Source organism: Solanum lycopersicum, chromosome 5 (genome assembly GCF_036512215.1).
Source record: "Solanum lycopersicum chromosome 5, SLM_r2.1".
Classification (NCBI taxonomy): domain Eukaryota; kingdom Viridiplantae; phylum Streptophyta; class Magnoliopsida; order Solanales; family Solanaceae; genus Solanum; species Solanum lycopersicum.
In genome coordinates, this window is record NC_090804.1 from 39,812,076 (window position 1) to 39,833,316 (window position 21,241).

The following is a 21,241-nucleotide window of genomic DNA, read 5'->3' on the forward strand; positions in this document are numbered from 1 at the left end:
GGAAGGATTTGCCCATTGCCGCTATCTGTAAGGCCGAAATCCGCAATTCTGACCTCAACCCCTTCACAAACCGGCGAATCCACTCTTGAGGACTGAAACAGAGTTGTGTGGCATATTTGGATAGTGCACGGAACTTAGCCTCATAAGCATTAACCGACATCCTACCTTGCTCTAGGCTCAGGAACTCATCCCTTTTCCTATCCCTCAAAGTCCGGGGGATATACTTCTCCATAAACAAGATAGAGAATGAGGCCCAAGTCATAGGGGGTGCCTCTATTGGTTGACACTCAATATGTGACCGCCACCACATTTTGGCGTTCCCTTGAAACTGATAAGTCACAAACTCCACACCAAACCGTTCTACTATACCCATCTTGTGTAGTAGCTCGTGACAGTCAACCAGAAAATCATAAGCATCCTCCGATTCAGCACCCTTGAAGACTGGAGGTTTCAATTTCAAGAACTTACTGAAAAGTTCATGCTGATCATTTGTCATTATAGGCCCAGTATTCAGACGTGGAAACGTGCCTATTTCCAATGGAACATCCATGCGGGGAGCCATAGTAGCCACATGTTGTCCCTCCGGAGCCTGAGGTGCTGGTGCAGAAAACACTGGGGGTGTCTGGCCCTGATCAGACAACCTGCTAAGATAAGCCAAAACCTGATTAATCATCTCTGGGGTAGGTTGGGGTGGCATTTCCTCATTTTGCACTTGTTCAGTTTCCCCATCCTCCCCTTCTCTTATTACCTCCTCAGTCGGTGGAGGAGTCACTGCCCTAGTATCAGATGGGCTAGGTGCTCGTCCTCTTCCCCTAGAGGACGTCCTCCCACGACCTCTACCACGGCCTCTTGCCGTTGTTCTTCCTCGAGCCACAGTCCCAGTGGCTGGCTCAGTTGTTTCTTGTCTGGCTGGTGTTGATGTTGGCGTAGTCGTTGCTCTAGTTCTAACCATCTGCGAAAGAGAGTGGAGATGGTCAGATACCAATTCGTATCGCCTAGATACCAAATGGACTCAAGTAGTAGCACGAAAGAAAGAATGAAAGAGTGAAATTTTCCTAAAGTCTTATAGCCTCTCAAGGAAAAGTAAAGGCGTCCCCCTACCGTTCCTTAAGACTCTACTAGACCTGTTCTTGTGTGATGAGACCAACGAACCTAATGCTCTGATACCAAGTTTGTCACGACCCAAACCGGGTTGCGACTGGCACCCACACTTACCCTCCTCTGTGAGCGAAGCAACCAATCTAACCTTAACATTTCAATGTAATAACCACAGAAAGTAATGCGAAAGACTTAACTCATTAATAAAAACCAATTCAATAACTATCAATATTCAACATCTATTATTCCCAAAACCTGGAAGTCATCACCACAAGAACATCTACAATCAAATGACTAAACTAAGAGTATTCTAAAAGCTAAAAATACATAAGAAGCTAGTCCATGCCGGGAGTTCAAGGCATCAAGACATGAAGAAGAAGATCCAGTCCAAGCTAGAAGCATTAGCTCACCCTGAAGATCTGGTGTGACGAAGACTGGCTTGAGTTACTGTTGAGTCGAAGATGACGGCACGTTTGCTGCACTCCAAAAATAACAAGAAGAAAAACATAAAAGCAGGGGTCAGTACAAACCACGGGTACTGAGTAGATATCATCGGCCAACTCAAAATAGGGAACAGTATATATCAAATATTATCGTAAATCAACTATAAAACTCAACATGTAACAACAACAAGTACTATAATCATCAATAAGTACCATCAAGTTCATCCATGAGGGCTCAAGCCTCAACACCATACTCATTTGGGAATTAAGTTTATTAAGTTGAGTATATTATCATCTTTCAAGATTCATTATCTTTCCTCCTCTTGTGTCGGTACGTGACACTCCGATCCACTAAAACTATGTGTCGGTACGTGACACTCCGATCCCCTAATTCTATGTGTCGGAACGTGACACTCCGATCCCCTACATGTGTCGGAACGTGACACTCCGATCCACTAATACTATGTGTCGGTACGTGACATTTCGATCCACTAAATCTATGTGTAAATCATCAAGCCTTCTCTATACCAAGACATCCTCAATCCCATTACTTTAATTCATCAAGCCTTCTTCTATACCAAGGCATCATCAATCCCATTACTTTAATTTATCAAGCCTTCTTCTATACCAAGGCATCATCATTAATAATGTATATTAAAGTTTCTCTTCAAGATTTGGGATTCAATGTTTTCATCATGCTTATCTTATCACAATCACATAATCATATTCATGCAAACATACAATTAAGCATATAGTAGGGTTTACAATACTACCAATACATATCATTCTCTATTAAGAGTTTACTATGAAAGCATGAAAACCATAACCTACCTCCACCGAAGAATTGGAATCAACAAGCAATTTCCCAAGCTTTGATATTCCCTCTGCCTCTTGATCGATCAATTTCTCTCTCTCCTTGTTCTCTCTATTTTCTTTATTCAAACCTCTTTCTTTTACCCTAATTAGTATATAATTAAGAAAAAAAGATGGCAATAATACCCTACTAATTAACTTAGGGTTACCTCTTTTAACCCCCAAGAATTTGAGTTATTAATATAAACCCACGAAATCTATAATTAAGGAAAGAATAGCCCAAAAACGTCCCTTAAAACGTGTAAGGAAATCCGATTCTGCCTGGGATTTGCGCAACCTGTGACGGGCCGTCGTGCCTGCGACGGTCCGTCCTGCAGGTCATCGCAAGGTTCAAAGACCCAATATTTCCACCAAGGGTCTGTGACGGTCCGTCACACCTGTGACGGTCCGTCCTGCCATTCCGTCACGAAGTTCAGAGAGTCGTTCCCTGTACCAAATTCTCAAGAGTTGAAGTGTTTTGAAACGATGGATCACGACGGTCCGTCCTGCGTGTCCGTCACAGAGTTCAGAGAGTCGATTTCAGCACCGAAATTTCAGAATTTCTATGTGTTTTGGGACGAGACACCCTCGACGGTCCGTCGTGCCCATGACGTTCCGTCGTGGGGTCCGTCGCTTCTGCCAGTTTTTCCAGAATTGAAGTTTGTTGCTCAAAACGACTAAACGGGTCGTTACAGCGCCACACTCGTACCTTTTCTCCTTCACTCTCCAATCTCTTCTTTTTTCCAAGCGAGGCTGGCAACGACAGTAGCAGCAGCCACGCGACGCCACCAACAATGGAAATGGAGATCCACCACCAGCAGTAGCATTGCTTGGAGATGGCAAACTTTTGGAAGCAACTGGTTCCTCAGCTCTCCTCTTCTCTTTTATGGTGCAGACGGCGGCCTTGGAAAACATTTACTTGATTGATTTTGTCTTGTGGAAGACTTATCCGTCTAGGTTAGTTCTCTTGTTTGATTTATAATTTCTTAGTGTTATTATGAAATATATGACTCTTTTCTTTTGTGTGTGCAATTATGAAAATAATTCATAATAAAATTTTCTTATAAAGTATGAGGTACTCTTGATATATCTTTCAAATTGTGCTAATATTCACCTTTGGCTTTAACTTGATTCGTGTAATTCTTCCATTGATAATCCTAACTGTAGTTGATATCGTAATACTTACTAGTATATCTATTTAGTTACATTAATGAAACTTTCTAATTTTCTATTTGATGATGGATTCCTCTAATTGCTGAATTGATTACTTGTTTATTCAGTTTTTCTCTATGATTGTACCTTTCCAATTTGCTCATTGTCTTAATTACGGTAAGTTCTTGTTATTTGTGAGTATTGATATTTGAGTTAAGCGGTAAATTTCATTCCCTTAAGTATAATTATCTTTTAAATGTCCTCAAATAACGGTAAGTTTTGTTAATATGATGTGACCTATTTATTGACATTTCTTCCCTTAATTACATATTATATGGATTCTTACTGTTCTTACATTTGGAAAAATTATCAATTTATTTTTCTGATTTGACTCTCCTTTTGAACAAGGAAACTGATATATTAATTGATCCTTTTTTTTCCTTAATGAAAACTTGATAGATTTCATACTTGTTTATTTTTGGTAAAGATTAATTAATTTTTTTGATTTCAATCTTCTTTTGAATAAGGAATGTTATATGAATTGATCCTTTTTTTCGTTAATTAAAACTAGACAGATTTCTTACTTGTTTATTTTGGATAAAAAATAATTTAAAATTTTTCTGATTTGGCTCTCCTTTAAAATAACAAAAATAGTATATTATAATTGACTCCTTAAAATTTTTATTCCTTAATTGTTTCCCCTCTTTGCATTATGAATAGACCCCGTTTAATTCTCTCAATTATGCCATAAGTGCTACATGCATCCGAGGTAGTAATCTTATCCTTTCTGTCGATCTGTGATCTTATATGTTGAAACTTGTGTGTTAGCTGTGAATAATTTTGTGTTCCCATCGATGTAGTTATGATCTATTGTCTTTAATATTTTTGTTAAGCAGGTTTGAACTTAAGGTTTAAGATTTAGAAGAGTCGGCAAGAAAAGAAATACTAGACAAGATGTTTTTATTTGATTTATGTTTTGTGTATAATTGTTACTTTGTAAAAATTTGTATAACTCTCTAACACTAACACTCTCTCTCTATATATGAAATATATTTGTGGACCGTCTAAGGGTAAAGGGATTACACTGATACTTGTTTATTTATTTATCGTAATTTATAAAGTTAAAAATCATGTCTATAGGTATTATCCTTAGAAATCATGTTAATGGGTTTGTAAATAATTTTCAGCATATCAATAATTATAGTAAAATTTTTTGTGCATATTTTATCCACTTTTTAATAAATAAATCAGATAATATTGTTGCTAATTAATAATCGGATTTGCCCCCTTAAAGTAATATCTGCACTAATAATACAATATGGTATTGTTCTAAAAATTAAAAAATAAATTTGTTGCAATTAACAAATTTGCTTGACATTTAAATTAATGTATTTTATAGGGATAATCGCTGTATTAATAAGTTATTGGCTACTTTAATGTTCTACTAGTTTTTCTTTCTATAAAGTTTTAAAACATGATTATTTTTGTTTTGTCAAAGTCATTGTTCAATCCTCAATTCAAACTTTGGATTGATTATGATTGTTTTTTTTTAAAAAAATTTTACAAAACATTGTCTCCTAACCTATCGTTAGTGGGAAAGTCAATGGAATTAGGATGTCTAATTCCAATTTTTAAATTAAGTAAACGTGTCCCCAGACCCCAGGAGTACTAACTACCCATGATTTTCAAAACAAAGGGGTTATGTGTACTGATATGTAAATATTTATATGCATATATAAAAATTAAACCTTTTAAATTATATTCAAAATATAAATTATTATTATTTTTCTAAGACCGACCTCAAATCAATTGTTTCTATTGCGGAGGAGCGCCATTAAAAATATCGTGACATTATCCCTATAAAGAAACAAACATTTTTTTTAAATAAAAAATTTTCTACTCAAAACATGCTCAATTTTCAAAACAATATTTTTCAACATCTTATGCTTGTTTGGTGTAATATATAAATAAAATGAAACTATCTTCTATATCTATTTGTGCATATTTTGTCTTCTTGTTTATCTCTTTATTAATTGCTTAATATTTGTTTAACATTTATTTATAACATTGCTCACATGCTTAAATAATAAATAATTGAAGTAACCATCATTATTTAAAAATAAAATTGGGGTAGCTTCAAAATAAAAAAAAATAGTTTGATTATCTTTTTTTTTTATTTTCTATCTCCTCACTGATCTTTTCATTTTTATTGATTAGTATTTGTAATGTTCATCATTTTATCACTTAGTCTTTTATGTTTAAATAATAAAGTTATTTAAACTGTTTATATTATCACCTAATTTTGCATGCTTAATTAATTACAAACAAATAAATAAATTGATCTTGGTTGTTTAACATTTTTATTATTTAGACACGCAAGCTTAAATATTTAATTAAAATAATAATATGAGCTATTTGTTCTATTTTTTGTTATACATAGTCTCACATGTTAAATTAAAAATAAAAATGATCTTAATTTTTTAATATTGCTATCACCTAGCCTTGCATGTTAAAATTAATTAAAGTAATAAAATATTTTTAATTGTTTAATATTATATCATCACCTAGGTAGCATGTGTAAAATTAAATAAGTAATGAAGTGACATTATTTGCTACTTGTAATCCCTACATGAATTTCATGAGATACGATCGGGACACACATATGTGGATCTCGAGGGATGCCTAACATCTTCCACTCGAGGTTATTTGAACTCTTACCTTGATCTCTGGTTCGTTGACCTTAGCTAAACTTGGTTAGGTTAGATATGTGCCCTAACACATCTTAATTCATTAGGTGGAGAATCTTCAAATTCAATAAATCCAAAAGAGTTGTTAGGTCGTGCATAAAACTCGTTTTGTAAAAAAAAAAAGGGGGGGGGGGGGGGGCGCAACAAAATGACAAATTTGCTTGGGATATTAGGTTCTTACCATTCTGTACTTCGTGCTTATCTATGCGGGGTTTGCTTTACCTGGTCATCTCATTATTTGTTTAGATGATTATCATATTTGATTATTATTTTGTTGTCTTACTTATTGTCTTCTTTCCGTGTTCCACTCCTTTCCCTCTTCCTTATTTGTTTATTGTCATGTTTTACTCTTACCCTTTACCCTTATTTGTTTACTTGCATATTTAAATTCATACGTTCTTTCCTTATTTGCGTGATTTTAATTGATTTATATTTTACTTTACTTTATTTATGTTTATTTATTTATTTATCACTTTATTTAAACTGGCTATGTGTTATCGCTTTCCAACCTAAATGCTGAATTTATACTGCTTCGATAATTGACATTCCATTCATACCTCCCCCAATTGAAACCCTCTTCATTTTTTTTATTTTGTTCTCATGATTGTTTGTGATTGCACATCTCACAAATACTCCAATTCAATTCAAGCACCCTTTATTAGAGAGATGGCTGAGGCATGCTTTACTACCGTAGAACCATGTGTCTTTTCACATAGAATCCCTTTCAAGTCCGTGTCAAAGCCAACTCTTAGAAGTCTTGATTAGGTCATACATGCTTCATAAGCCCTAGGTGGTTTGAGCCTTGATGTCAATCCATATAATTAGTAGTCACCCTATCGTCTAAAGGGCCCCAACACCCTCTAGACAAATTTCATATTTACGTACAAGGTGATTATAATAATTAAATCAAGACAACTTTACAAAATGGAGTTTAAAAGTTGTTTTTTTGCGATTCATGGATGATGTGAAATCCCCAAACCTCAAATGGTCACAAATTTGAATCACAAACTTAGGAGCTGGTCGATGGGTGGTTTCACATTTCTTATCTTCATTATAGCAAACCCTAAGGACCTGCTAGAATTTTAGGACCCTGTGAGGATGGTTTTCAAATTTACTGATTGTGACTTGACACCAACAATTGAAAAAATTAGTGTTTTCATCAATTTTCCATACCCTGAATGTGAAATGATAGCACCATATAAGCCATCATCAAAGGAATTACTAAAGAGTATGAGGATGAAGTCTAATCCAATCTAGACTTCTTTAGCCCTTAAGTGGACTCATTTAGACTTTCTATACTCACGATTTGTCCGAGATAATAGCTACTACACTTTTAGCGATAAATTTGAGTGCTCCGTTGAAGAATGGGAAAAGTATCGCTTAGATGCCTTTGCCATTGCCTTATTAGGATCCTTGGTTTTTCCTAAAACATGGGAAAGAATCAACACTTGTTTAAGGTATGTGGTTCGAAACTTATCTCAAAGAGGGGCGAGCCTAGTGCCCATGATCCTGGTGGAGATAATGAGGAGTCTGTCAGCATGTGTCAATGGTATAATGTTCTTCGAGGGATGGGACATTCTACTTCAACTACGGGATATGGAATACTTCCACAGGCGATCCGACGTGGTATACATTTTTCTTGGTCAACGCAACAAGATTGATAATCGTTCAAGAAAAATGATACATTTCACCACACCTAAAGGATTTGTAGATGAAAGATATTTTTGACAGAGCTTGAGAGACGCCGAATCCAAGGGAAGCTCTATTGGTTGTCCAAGCCTAATGCCATTGTAAGAGGGGACAAGTGATACTTCATTAAGTTTATTGGCTCAAATAGTGTTTAACCATATATGCCTCTTTGACTACTTCACCAATTAGGGCAAACTCAAGTCATACCACTCCGATCTGACATATAGCAGTTTAAGTATGTGTTTGAACTAGATAAACCACAAGTCCACAACATACTTCGACAATGAAAGCATGTGATGACCATTCCTATACCTTTGCACGACTGGCTTTATGCACACATGAGTATCATATATGGATCCTAATAGAGTCTGAAGACCCAGTATTAAGTGGGCAAGGATACCATGGGCTCACCGATAAAATGGAAAACATATGGGCACACAGTGTGTTGATCATCAGACAAGAAGTCTCTCCCTATACAAGAAGTCAATCGGCTCCGAGCTCATGGAATCGACATCTTCAGGGTTTTAGAATTTAGGATGATTTACCTCATGTTATCCCTTTTCCCGTAGTTTATTTCAGTTAATGTTTTTCAATTATGATGCATTTTTCAAATTTTATAATAAATGAAAGTTGTTTTGTTTTTTCTAATCTAAACTCCAATTGGAAAATAAGGCTTGAATTAATTTATTATGCATTACTTAAGTGGCGCTTAGGCGTACCTGTGGCTCAACGGGGCTCCTTTGCATTTAGGGCGTTTATCTTAAACTAAAGTGCTTGATATAACAATTTATACAATGTTCTATCTTCAATTTTCTTTTTCTTTTATTTTCATTATATCCTTTCCCTAGGGTTTATCTATAAACCATGGTTTACCACACACGATCAAAGGGAACTCCCCCTTCTCTCCCAAGTGATAATAGCAAAGGGAAGAAGAAAGTGATTAACGATAAGGTGTTGTGTAGAGCAATCGAAAAGAAGTTTCCTTCAGACGAGTTGGTGTCAAACCTCGTGAGGAAAGTAAAGAAATTAGAAGAAGAGGTGTTGGATATGCGTGAGTGGGCCAAGTTTTAACTGTCTGCCAATCCTGCTTTGGAGAAATACATGGATATGTTACCCTGCGCAAGTCAAGTTACTCTCCAAAATATTCCTTTAACTCACCCCACTTCTCATCCTCCACCAAGTTACCCTACTTTTAAAAATAGACCAATTTCCATTCAAATGCCTCCAAAGAACACCCACTTTCTAAATTACCGATATAGTCCCCATTATTATGCTCCCAAAACACAACATCTTACTCCATGCCCGCAAAATCCTTCTATGCAAGATCCTCGATATAAAACACATCTGCACCAAGTGCCTTGGCATCATGAGCGTATCATATCATTTCCAATCCTTCCATATCAAATGTCTTTGTATCAAAGTCCTCCTACGCCATATCAACAACCAACATATCCTTGTCAGAAGGCCAAAGTCATCACTCGACCGCATATTCGCAAAATCTCTTCAAGGTTGAGAAGAAGCCTGATAAAATTTTTAATCCTCTGGCTCAGCCTTAGGTCAAATCTATGAAAGTTGAGAATTGTTGGACACATCGCTCCTATCAATGAAATAATAATGAATATGCGCGCATAGTGGATTGAAACCTCTATGGTTTGCGATTATCATTCAGGAATGGAAGGACATACCGTAGAAAAATGTCGCGATATGAAAGACAAGATTCTACAATTGATTAATACTAAGGTCATATGCTTGGAGGAGTTTACATTGTGAACATGTTCAAGTCAATTACCTAGTTCCAAATAAGGCTTGTGCCGTTTATGTTCTAATTTCTACATTGAGACACCCATGACGACATATGAACGATAATTTGGCGAGAATCTATCTTTCAATTGTTGCTCTAGAGGGTTATTTATATGGCTTGATTATTCTATTTGTAATTTGAAACTACGTCAAACCTGATTTCCGTTTAAGAGGGGATGCGTAGGCGCTCCCATGGGGTTCATTCTTATCATAATAAAAACTTTAGTTTTCCCCTTTTACTGGTAAGTGGGGTAGAATTTTTGGGAGGGTCTCAAAAATTCCATTAAAGATTTCTCCTTGCACATCCTATACTGGCGCAGAATTTTTTAGATGAACTCAAAAATTCCATCAAAAGCATTTCTTCTCTATAACTGGCGCAAAATTTTGAGAAGATCTCAAAATTGCTACAAATCAAGGTTAGGACAAATTTTTTTAGAGGGTATCAAAAATTCACAAGAAGTCAAGCTACAATCTACAACAAATCAGAATACCAGAAGTTCTACACTGGGTAGAACCTCAAAGTTTTCGACAACCTTCAAAGGACACTCTATTAGCATCACAGGAGCATTATATGTCAAATCGGGAATATAGATCAACCTCTCCTAAACTAACTATATTTCTTTGAATGTTGAAAATACACGTACACATACAAAGGCAACTTCAACATCCATTGAAGGATTAATATACCACTTTTGAGCCCGGCAAATGACACTCGACCCTTCCAACAAGGAAAATGTCCAAGCTACTATTATGCCCGAGGATTACATCTGCGCGAAGATTGCATGTGCCCGAATTGCATATGCCCTCAATCAACTATTATACCCAAAGATTACATCTGCCCAAAAAATGCATCGGTCCTAAATTGCATGTTCCCAAAGCTGCATTATGCCCCAAAGTTGCATTGTGCCTGAGGCAACATTGTTCCCGAGACTACATCATGCTCGAGACTGCATTGTGCCCAAAACTACATTATTGCATTGTGCCCGAGATTGCATTATGCTCTATAATTGCATTTGCCCGAAGATCGCATTATCACATGTACCTGAAGATCACATTATATATGTATGCGAGATTTGCATTGTGCCCGAAGATTGCATGTGCTCGAGAATTGCATTGTGCCCAAGATTGCATATACTCGTGTGCATATGTACAAAATTACTACTAATTCAAGCCACAAGATGCTAGAATCATATAAAAATAGATACACTTTATTAACTCTTTACTTATATTTCAAATGTGTTATCCTCCAATGTCACATCTTTCATGACCTGCGGAAATCATGTCATGTCCTAAGGACTTACTTTATGATTAGCATGTTCCTAAGGCGCCATGGTCTAAAGGCATCATCCTCATGTCCTGCGGACATCATATCATGATCTAAGGGTTTAATTTCTTTCTATCATGATCCGAAGGTGTCATAGTCTATGGGCATCATTTTTTTCATAGACTACAAACAATATTTTCATGTCTTGAGGATATACTTTGCATGTCATGACCCTAGACATCATAGCCTAAGACATCATTTTCATAGTCTTATGGCAAACATCATGGTTGGTATGGGAAATTGCATCATTTTTATATTTATTGTCTATTTTATATATTTGCCCTAATCATATTACAAGTTACAATTTTGTAGAAGCTGACATTTCATAGGCGTGACTATCTTCCTCTCGACTACAATTATCGTGCTTACATCTATTCTCAAGGAAGGCCCTATCAATTCTTCAACTCATATTGCTCCTATTTATCTGAATATGCTCTTCTCACTTCTCTATCTCTCTCCTCTCGCTACTCTCATCTTATCAATTCAAGTTGATATCGTGCCCTTTTGAATATATTAACGCTCTTTCAATTTTAAGAGTTCCATTTTCTCTTGAAACTAGAACTACATAGGATCTGAAAGATATGTGGGCAGCTTAATACCAAACTCTCGATCGTACCCTTTTTCAACTCGACATCGTTTCAATTGATCCCACTGACGTCTCTTGTCGGTTGGACAAAATCAACTACTAAGTTAATGTTGGTTTTCTGACAATTCATTCTTTTTTCCCAAGAAACCAATGGGTAGATGTTGACACCCAATTTTGACCGACGTCTAACCATTTTTATGAATGCTATTTGATTAAATATGTATTTTAAAGTTTGTTTTATGTTTAGAATTCTAGTCGATTTTTCATAATATTTATATATTTTAGTATGTTTAGTTTCTAAAATTATTGTAAATATTATTAAAATATTTTTAAAAATTATTAATGAACTTCAAAATAATTATTTTATTCAAATGTTCTAAAATTCAAGTGATTTTATTTATATAAAATATATTATTATAATTGTGGTATTTGAATTGAATAGCATTTCTTTAAATTTTCTCAAAAATATTTAAATTCTACCCTATTCTATTCCAATTTATTTAAATTCTAGTCACTCCAATTCAAATATTATTTCAATCATAATCACCCTTTCAATTCAATTCTAGACAATTTCTATTGCAATTTTGGCCATTTCAGACCCATTAAACATTTAAGCTTTTAATCTCGTATATCCATCCTTAAAATTAAATTCTAAATCAAATCCTAACCCTTCATCTATTTCAAAGTCAATGGTTAATATTGAATCTCCCAAAAACCTCCAATTTTATGCCTAAAAGACCAAAACCTAAAAAAGATTTTTCTTCGTCTCTCACTCTAGCCAGCCCCCTCTCTCTCCATTCTTCTCGGCGTAAATCGCCACCCTCAATAGGTGCGGCGACACCCCTCTCTCTCCCCTCCTCTACATCTCTCTCGTTGCTTCATTCTCTCCTGCAAGACACTGTTCTCCCTCCCTTCTTCTTCTCTACCTCCATTTTTTCACAACATGGACGACCAAAAACAATCAACAGTAGCAGTAGGTGGTGGAGGAGAGTAGAAGTAGCAGGAAGCTTCGGCGAGGATACACCAGGAGGTGCCACCCTCCTCTCTTTCCTCCTTCACACTCCGATCCCTTCTCCCCTATCTTCACTATTACAGGCGAGGCTTGCAACAATTGTAGTAGCAGCAATGCGAGGCCATTAACGATAGAAAATGGGAGCAACCAGCAGCAGCAGCGCAACTTTGAAAGAGAAAACTCTGGGAAACAATTGGTTCCTCCGCTCTCCTCTTCTCTTTTTTGGTGGAGAGGAAGACCTAAGACAACATTTAGTCGGTTGATTTTGGCTTGTGGCAGATAGATCTGATCCGCCTGTTTTAGTGTTCTTGTTCAATTCGTTTTGTTATTTCTTAGTGTTATTATGAAATATATGACTCTTTTCTTTTGTGCGTGCTATTATGAAAATCATTCATTATAAATTTTCGTCTGAAGCATGAGGTACTGTTGATATTTCTCACTATTGGCTTTAACTTGCTTCTTGTAATTCGTTCATTAATAATCCTCACAGTAGTTGATATCCTAAAACTTACAGGTATATCGATTTAGTTATATTAATGATACTGTCTAATTTTCTGTTTGATGATGGATTCCTCTGGTTGATGAATTAATTACTTGTTTATTCAATTTTGCTCTAAGATTGTTTATTGCCAATTTGCTCATTTTCTTAATTACAGTAAGTTATTGTTATTTGTGAATATTTATATTTGACTTAGGCTGTAAATTTTAGTCCTTTAAGTATGATTATCTTTTAAATGTCCTCAAATAATGATAATTTTTGTTAATATGGTGTGACCTATTAATTGATCTTTCTTCCCTTAATTACACATTATATAGATTCTTAGTGTTCTTACATTTGGAAAAATTATCAATTTATTTTTCTGGTTTGACTATCCTTTCGAATAAGGAATGTTATATTAATTTATCCATTTTTCCTTGATTAAAACTTGAAAGACTTCTTACATGTTTACTTTTTGGAAAAAATAATTTATTTTTCTTATTTGACTCTCCTTTTGAATAATGAAATGTTATATTAATTGATCCATTTTTTTCGTTAATTAAAACTTGACAATTTCTTACTTATTTATTTCAGGTAAAAAATAATTTAAAATTTTTCTGATTTGACTCTCCCTTAAAATAAGGAATATAGGATATTATAATTAACTCCTTACAATTTTTATTTCTCTTATTTGTTCCCTTTGTTTGCTATATAAATAGACCGCCTCTTATTCTATGAGAACTCATTCACTCATTTTTGCCACAAGTCTACATTATTATTAATTCTCTCTCATTCTCTCATTGCTCTCTTGAAATACTTTAAATATTACTCTCTTTTCTTAAAAAGAAGTAAGGACTCAAGTAAAGTTTTGAATCATCCTTTGGTCTCTTTCTTGTTGTTTTGCTGTCATGGATGGAAAACCTTACTTAATACTTCATTGCTGATAATCTTTTCTACTTTATTGGTTAGTTTTCTTATTTAGTATTTATATTAGTATTGCGTTCCTTTTTATATGAGTTTATGGTGATATAGGAAGCATCCCATTTAGTATTCTTATCATTTCTCTCGATGTGTGATCTTATATAGTGAAACTTGTCTTTACTATTTTAGTTTAGCGGGTTTGAACTTGAGGTTCAAGATTTAGAAATGTCGCCAAGAGAAGGAAATACTAGACAAGATGTTTTTATTTGATATATGTTTTGTGTATAATTGTTACTTTGTAAAAATTTATATAATTCTGTAATGCTAACACTATATATATATGAAATATATTTGGGGACCATCTAAAGGGAGGGGGATTACATGCTACTTGTTTATCTATTTTATCGTTACTTATAAAGATAGAAATCATGCCTATAGGTATTATGCAATTTTAATTTTATCAAACCACTTAGAAATCATGTTAATAGGTTTTTAAATAATTTTCAGCATATCAATAATTAAAATTAACATTTGTTGTGCATATTTTTGTCACTTTTAAATAAATAAATCAACTAATATTGTTGCTAATTTATAATTAGATTTGCCCCCTTAAAGTTATTTTTGCACTAATAATACAATATAATGTTGTTCTAAAAATTAAATAAATATTTTGTCACATTTAACAAATTTGTTTGACATTTAAATAAATGTATTTTATAGTGATAATCTTTGTATTAATAAATTATTGACTATATTAATGTTCTACTAGTTTATATTTTTATAAAGTTTTACAACATGATTATTTTTGTTTTGTCAAAGTCATTGTTCAGTCATCCATTCAAAACTTTCAAACTTTGGATTGATTATGACATTTGTTTGTTTTTTAAAAATAAATTATAGGCACTTTCTGCTAACACATTGTTAGTGGGAAAGTCAAATGAATTACGAGGTTTAATTCTAAATTTTAATTTAAGCCGATGCGTACCCGGTAGTACCACCTACCCATAATTTTTAAAACAATTGGGTTATGTGTATTTATATGTTAATATTTATATTCTTATGTGTAAACTAAACTTTTTTAAATCATATTTAAAATATGAATTATTATTATTTTTCTAAGTCCGACCTCAAATCAAAATTGTTTTTATAATGGAGGAGCGCGATTAATAATATAGTGACATTATTCCTATAAAAAAACAAATATTTTTCTAAAGAAAAAATTTGGTACTCCAAACTTGCTCAATTTTCAAAACTTTATTTTCGCACATGTTATGCTTGTTTGTTGTAATATACTAAATAAAATCGAACTATCTTCTATATCTACTTGTGCATATTCTTTCTTCTTGTTTATATCTTTATTAATTGCTTAATATTTGTTTAATATTTATTTATAACATAACTCATATGCTTCAATAATAAATAATTGAAGTAATCATAAATGTTTGATAATAAAATTAGAGTAGCTTAGAAATAATTAAATTGTGCGCTTATGTATTTTTCTATATTTTGTCTCCTCGCTAACTTTTTCTTTTAATTGATTAATATTTGTCGTGTTCATTATTTTATCACTTTGTCTTGCATGTTTAACTAATAAAGTTATTTAAACTGTTTATGTTATCACCTAATTTTGCATGCTTAATTAATTACAAACAAATAAATAAATTGATCTTAGTTGTTTAAAATTTTTATCACTTAGACTAGCATGCTTAAATATTTAATTAAAATAATTATATGAGCTTTTTGTGCAACTTGTTGATTTATCACATAGTCTCGCATGTTAAATTAAATAAAAAAGATCTTAATTGTTTAATATTGTTATCACCAAGCCTTGCGCGTTAAAATTAATTAAAATAATAAAATAGTTTTAATTGTTTAATACTATGTCATCACCTAGCTAGCATGTGTAAAATTAAATAAATATTGAAGTAACCTTATTTTCTACTTGTAACCCCCACATGAATTGCATGAGATACGGTCGGGACCCACATTTGTGGATCTCGAGGGATGCCTAATACCTTTCCTAGAAGTAATTTGAACCCTTACCCTAATCTTTGGTTCCTTGACCTTAGCTAGACTTATATAGGTTAGATAGGTGCCCTAACACGCCTTAATTCGTTAGATGTTGACTCTTAAAATTCAAAACACCCCAAAAGAGTTGTTAGGTCATGATTAAAACCCGTTTTGCAAAAAAATTGGGTGCAACAGTTCTATTCCACCACCTATCCTATGTAGTACACCCTTAGGAAGACTTAGTTCATTTACATTCATTTGTGGGGTCTAGCTTTAACCGACATAGACCATGAAAGCTAGACATGGAATCCCGTATTAACCCCTACCAGATAAGGGATCCCCACTTGCCTAAGGTAGGGTCATACTTTTAGCCTTTACATGGATCTCCAATAACTATACCTACGCGGGCGCATAGTGAAGGGATAAGGAGATTTATTATGAGTAAATGATCTCAACAAACGAAGATCACTCATCTCAAGAGGTACATTGGATACAACATCTCTACTCACGAAGAGTATCCACTTCTTCTTCAAATCCTATCGGTGCTAATTAAAATCCCCAAGGGAGTCTTAAACATTCATTACATTCATTTACTATAGGTTAAGGGATAAATATTTAGTCCTACATCTCAATTAACGGAGAGTACTTATCCCTAGATGTTACTTTAAAAATGCCACATCTCAACTCATGAAGGGTATCCAACCTCCAACCTATCTTTGGAAAACTCTTGGGAATAGTAAGGTTTCAACTAAACACTTCATCTCAACTCATGAAGAGTGTTCACCCCAAAATCCCCCTTTTCATTCACTAAAGTTCTTAGAAATAGTAGGGATGGAACTAGAAATTTCATCTCTACTCACGATTAGTGTTTACCCTAAATCCCCCATTTTCATTAATTCATTCATAGAGTGTGTGAGTATATGTGAGAACTCCCTTCACATAACCCCTGTAACACTTTTGAAAATCCATGGCTTAGTCTAGAGCCTCACTTGATCAACTAATACTTAAAACAGTGTATCTAAGCCTAAACAAAGGTAATAAACTCAATAAAAAAAGGTTAGAGTCAAAACGTCAAGAAACGAACACGATGTCCGGAGACTAGTGAAATTGAACTAGTGTACCTTGGTGTGTTTCAAGGGGTTTAGAGAGTTGATTGAAGTCAAATTTTGTGGAAATGTGTGGAAAATATACTAGAGTGTGTTTAGGGTCGAAACATCCGAGTATGACTCCCCAAGGACCACCCTAAGGGTCCGTGAAGAGTACCCTAACACTTGACCCTAAAAGATGTCAATTGTCATTGGCAGTCGACGAACAAAACGATGAGCTGCCGATGGTTCAACAGACCTTCAATGGTACTCGTCATTGGGACTCAGCCATATTTCCAAATGTTTCCAAAAACCATTCTCTGACCAAAACTATGGATTACTAGTACTGTCCGTGGTCTGGTCGACGGATCGTGGACGTGAAGTCGTTGGTTGGTTCTTCATTTTACTGCTATGTTTTAGTCATGGTTAGGATAATTAGTTAATTATTTAATAAATTAATTAGGGATTAAGTTGAGGTTAATTAAGTTATATTGGGACTATAAAGGAGTTAGACTTTATTAACCTAACGCACCACATCATTATTTCCCAAACCCAATTCACTCCCACTTCTCTCTACTTTCTATCTCTACTCCAAAGAACCTCCATTGAAGACCAAGGTTGAATCTTATGTAATGATTCAATACCAAGAGGGATTGTTAAGGTATGAAAGCTATTCACTCAGTGGGTTAAGGCGATTGTTCCCGAATGTAAAATGAATGAATGAAAGGAATGAAGATGGCACTAACTAGGGTGACTTAACAGGTTTCACATAGTATAGGTAAGGGTATGAGACTTTACCTATGCATTGCACAAGTTGTTCTTGAGGACAGTCCTAGGATGATGTTTTTATGCACTTATGTTATCATGAAATGTATACTGTTGATTCTATATTATGTTGCTCTTATATGATGTTGGTTTCATTTGATGAACATGATATTGGTCTAAGTTGATATATGATGATGATTACACATCATATGTTGTTATATGAGGTAATGGCATTACTTATGGTTTCTTGTTGTCTTTACTTGATTATGTGGGGTTATGGGGCTTCGCATGAATATTGCACTTGTAGGCTTGGGACGTGATTTTGAGTAAGAGTCTTGTATGTTTTGATGATATGAACTGTTGTACGTGAAATGTTGATATGACATTATGATGATGTTATTATTGCTTATATGAAAATGTCTTGGTGATGGTTTGATAATTGACTCATATATGCTCTTGTATGTGCATAAAGGCTGTCAAAATGACTTAGCATGTCTTCAAAGTAGTGGTCTATTTTGTGCATGTCTTCAAAGGTTTTAAATGCATACGTTTCTGTACTTGTACATGTGGTTGTACTAACCCATATTCATTATATTTTTAAAAATATGTAGGTTCGGTCCGTTGAGGTGCTTCAAGGCCAAATTAAAGGAAGAGTTGGTTCTTTTCCCAAGTTGTTGGTGAGTCCTCAAGTTCCGAGAATGGTGCCACTTATCTAGGTTTAGTAGAATTGGTTATGTCTAAGATGATTGTTCTTTCCTTATATAGAGACTTTGTTGTAAGCCTATATGTCGCATATTATACTAGTGTAAGGGTTATGCCCAATCTTTGTAATTCTCTTTAGATGGTTATACGTGAGGCAATATTAGACTACTTAAATGAATTGTCTATGATGCTAAATGAGAAGTCTATGTTTATTCATAAGCGAGGAGTCTATGTAAACTTCATATATGATAACTAAGATGTCTAAGTATACTTCATATGTAAAAGTTTTTAATTTTTCTGCATTTTCTCTACCTATGATATGCCATGATGTATGCTAAGAGCTAGTCTAAGGCCTCTACGAGGACGAAGACGCAGGTTACGTCTAGGGGGTCCTCCTCGATCTTAATAAACATGGTAAAAGAGCATGAGGTTGAGTAATCTGAAGATTGATGTCTCACTAAACCACATCTATGTAGAGTCTTCTTCATAATTGTGAAGCGCGCCACACTTATGAATGAGAGGCTATATGATGCTTAGGAATTTCTCATCTTCTTTATAATCCTATGTCGTACCTCAAGAGTCTTAACTCTATGTGTCCTTTTTCATCAAACCCTTTTATTGTGGTTATACCTATGACCAATAGAAGGTCAGTTGCAAGAATAGTTGAAGAAGATATTGCTAATGCAGGAGATCCTCCCCAAGAAAACCAAGATCCTCCACAAGGCAATCAAGCCCATCCTCAAGAACAAGTTCATTTGGGTGACCAAGCTTCGATCAATCTTCATGCGATGATGGATGGAGAGATAAGGTCGGTTTTTCTATGTTTGGCTCAAGCTATGACTACTTAAGATCAAGTAGTAACTACTGAAGTTCAAGCTATGATAGCTCAAGAAAACCGAGAAGTGGACCCCCAGGTGCACCAAAATGCTCGTACCATGGCTTCTCGCTTGAGGGAACTCACTAGGATTAACTATCCAATGTTCTTTGGGTCTAAGGTGAATGAATACCTTTAAGACTTTGTTGATTAGGTCTACAAGATCTTGTATGATATGGGGATGAGTTTAATAAGAAGGCCTAGCTATCTACTTATCAACTCAAGGATATGGCTGAAACTTATTATGCTCAATGGAAGGACAATAGGGCTTTGAGAGCGGGTCCCATAAGTTGATAATTTTTTAGAATGGCTTTTCTTGATAGGTTCTTCCCAAGGGAGAAAAGGGAGGCGAAATTGGAAGAGTTTATCAACCTTCGTTATGGAGGTATGAGTGTGCTTAAGTACTCTTTGATACTTAATAAGTTGTCTACGTATGCCTCTTCTTTGGTGTCAAACTCGAGAGATGAAATGAACCATTTTGTGGTGGGAGTGTCCGATGATCTTGTTGAAGAGTGTCGTTAGGGGATGCTTCAGAACAACACAAAAATTTCTCGTTTGACGGTGCATGATCAACAAGTTGAAGAGAGTAGGATCAACATGAAGATTTAGGATGCTAGGTAGACAAGGTCTTACGAAGGAGTTACTTCCAAGGGTAGGTTGGAATTGAAAGACAAACTTAAGTTCAAAAAGATGTTTTGCAACCAAGTTCCTTCTAATTTTTCAAAGGCTCGTAATGATAGGGTGTCTAACCTTTGTTCTCATAAGGGAAGATATGGTGATTCACCAAGTAAGAAACGTACTTGTACCAAGTGTGGTAAGAAGCATATGGGTGAATGTTTAGTTGGGACGGACAATTATTTTGGTTGTGGAAAGAATGGCCATAAGGCGAGAAATTTTCCTATGGTAAGGGGTCATGTGATGTTGAATATCCAAGATCAAGCAAGAGGTCCTAGTTCCGATGCTCCTAAGAAGAACCCCTTCTATCCTTTCTGCTCTAGGGGTTGTCACATTCGGGGAACACCCCCTAGAAGTAACATGGCGTACTTCACCTCTCATAGGTCTTATACAAGCCCATAGTTATCATTCATCGCATTGTCATAGGTAAATTTAGCGGAAAATTTAAAACTTTCTTAGCACATCATATGCTGGAACATTACTTCGTATATATGTATATATTACATACATACATACATACATACATATATATATATATATATATATATAATCATAATACATAGATAAAGACTAGTCTCTTTCTTTTTGCCATCCTAGACTCTACATCATAAGAATATATTAGGGACACGACCCTTATAACATAAAACATAAGTACAATATTTTACACTTTACAGTAAAGACATGACTTAGGAATCCTTGGACTTAAGGGTTCATTTCTTTGATCTTAGGAATCATCTATGAAGATCTTCACCATGAAAGACTTCCTCTAAGCATCCATAACATACACTTTATGTAAAAAGTAGAGAAGAATGGCGTTAGCACAAGAATGCACTAAGTATGACAACTATGCATAAACATTCATTAAAAGGGACATTTTTCTTGAAATCATGCTTCATGTTTTTTTGTGTAAAGATCATAAAACCTTTATAAAATAAAATTTATATCATTAAGATACTTCATATAGACATATTAAAAGGCCAAACATCATATAAAATCACATATAGAATTTAAGCCACATTTGGGAGCAT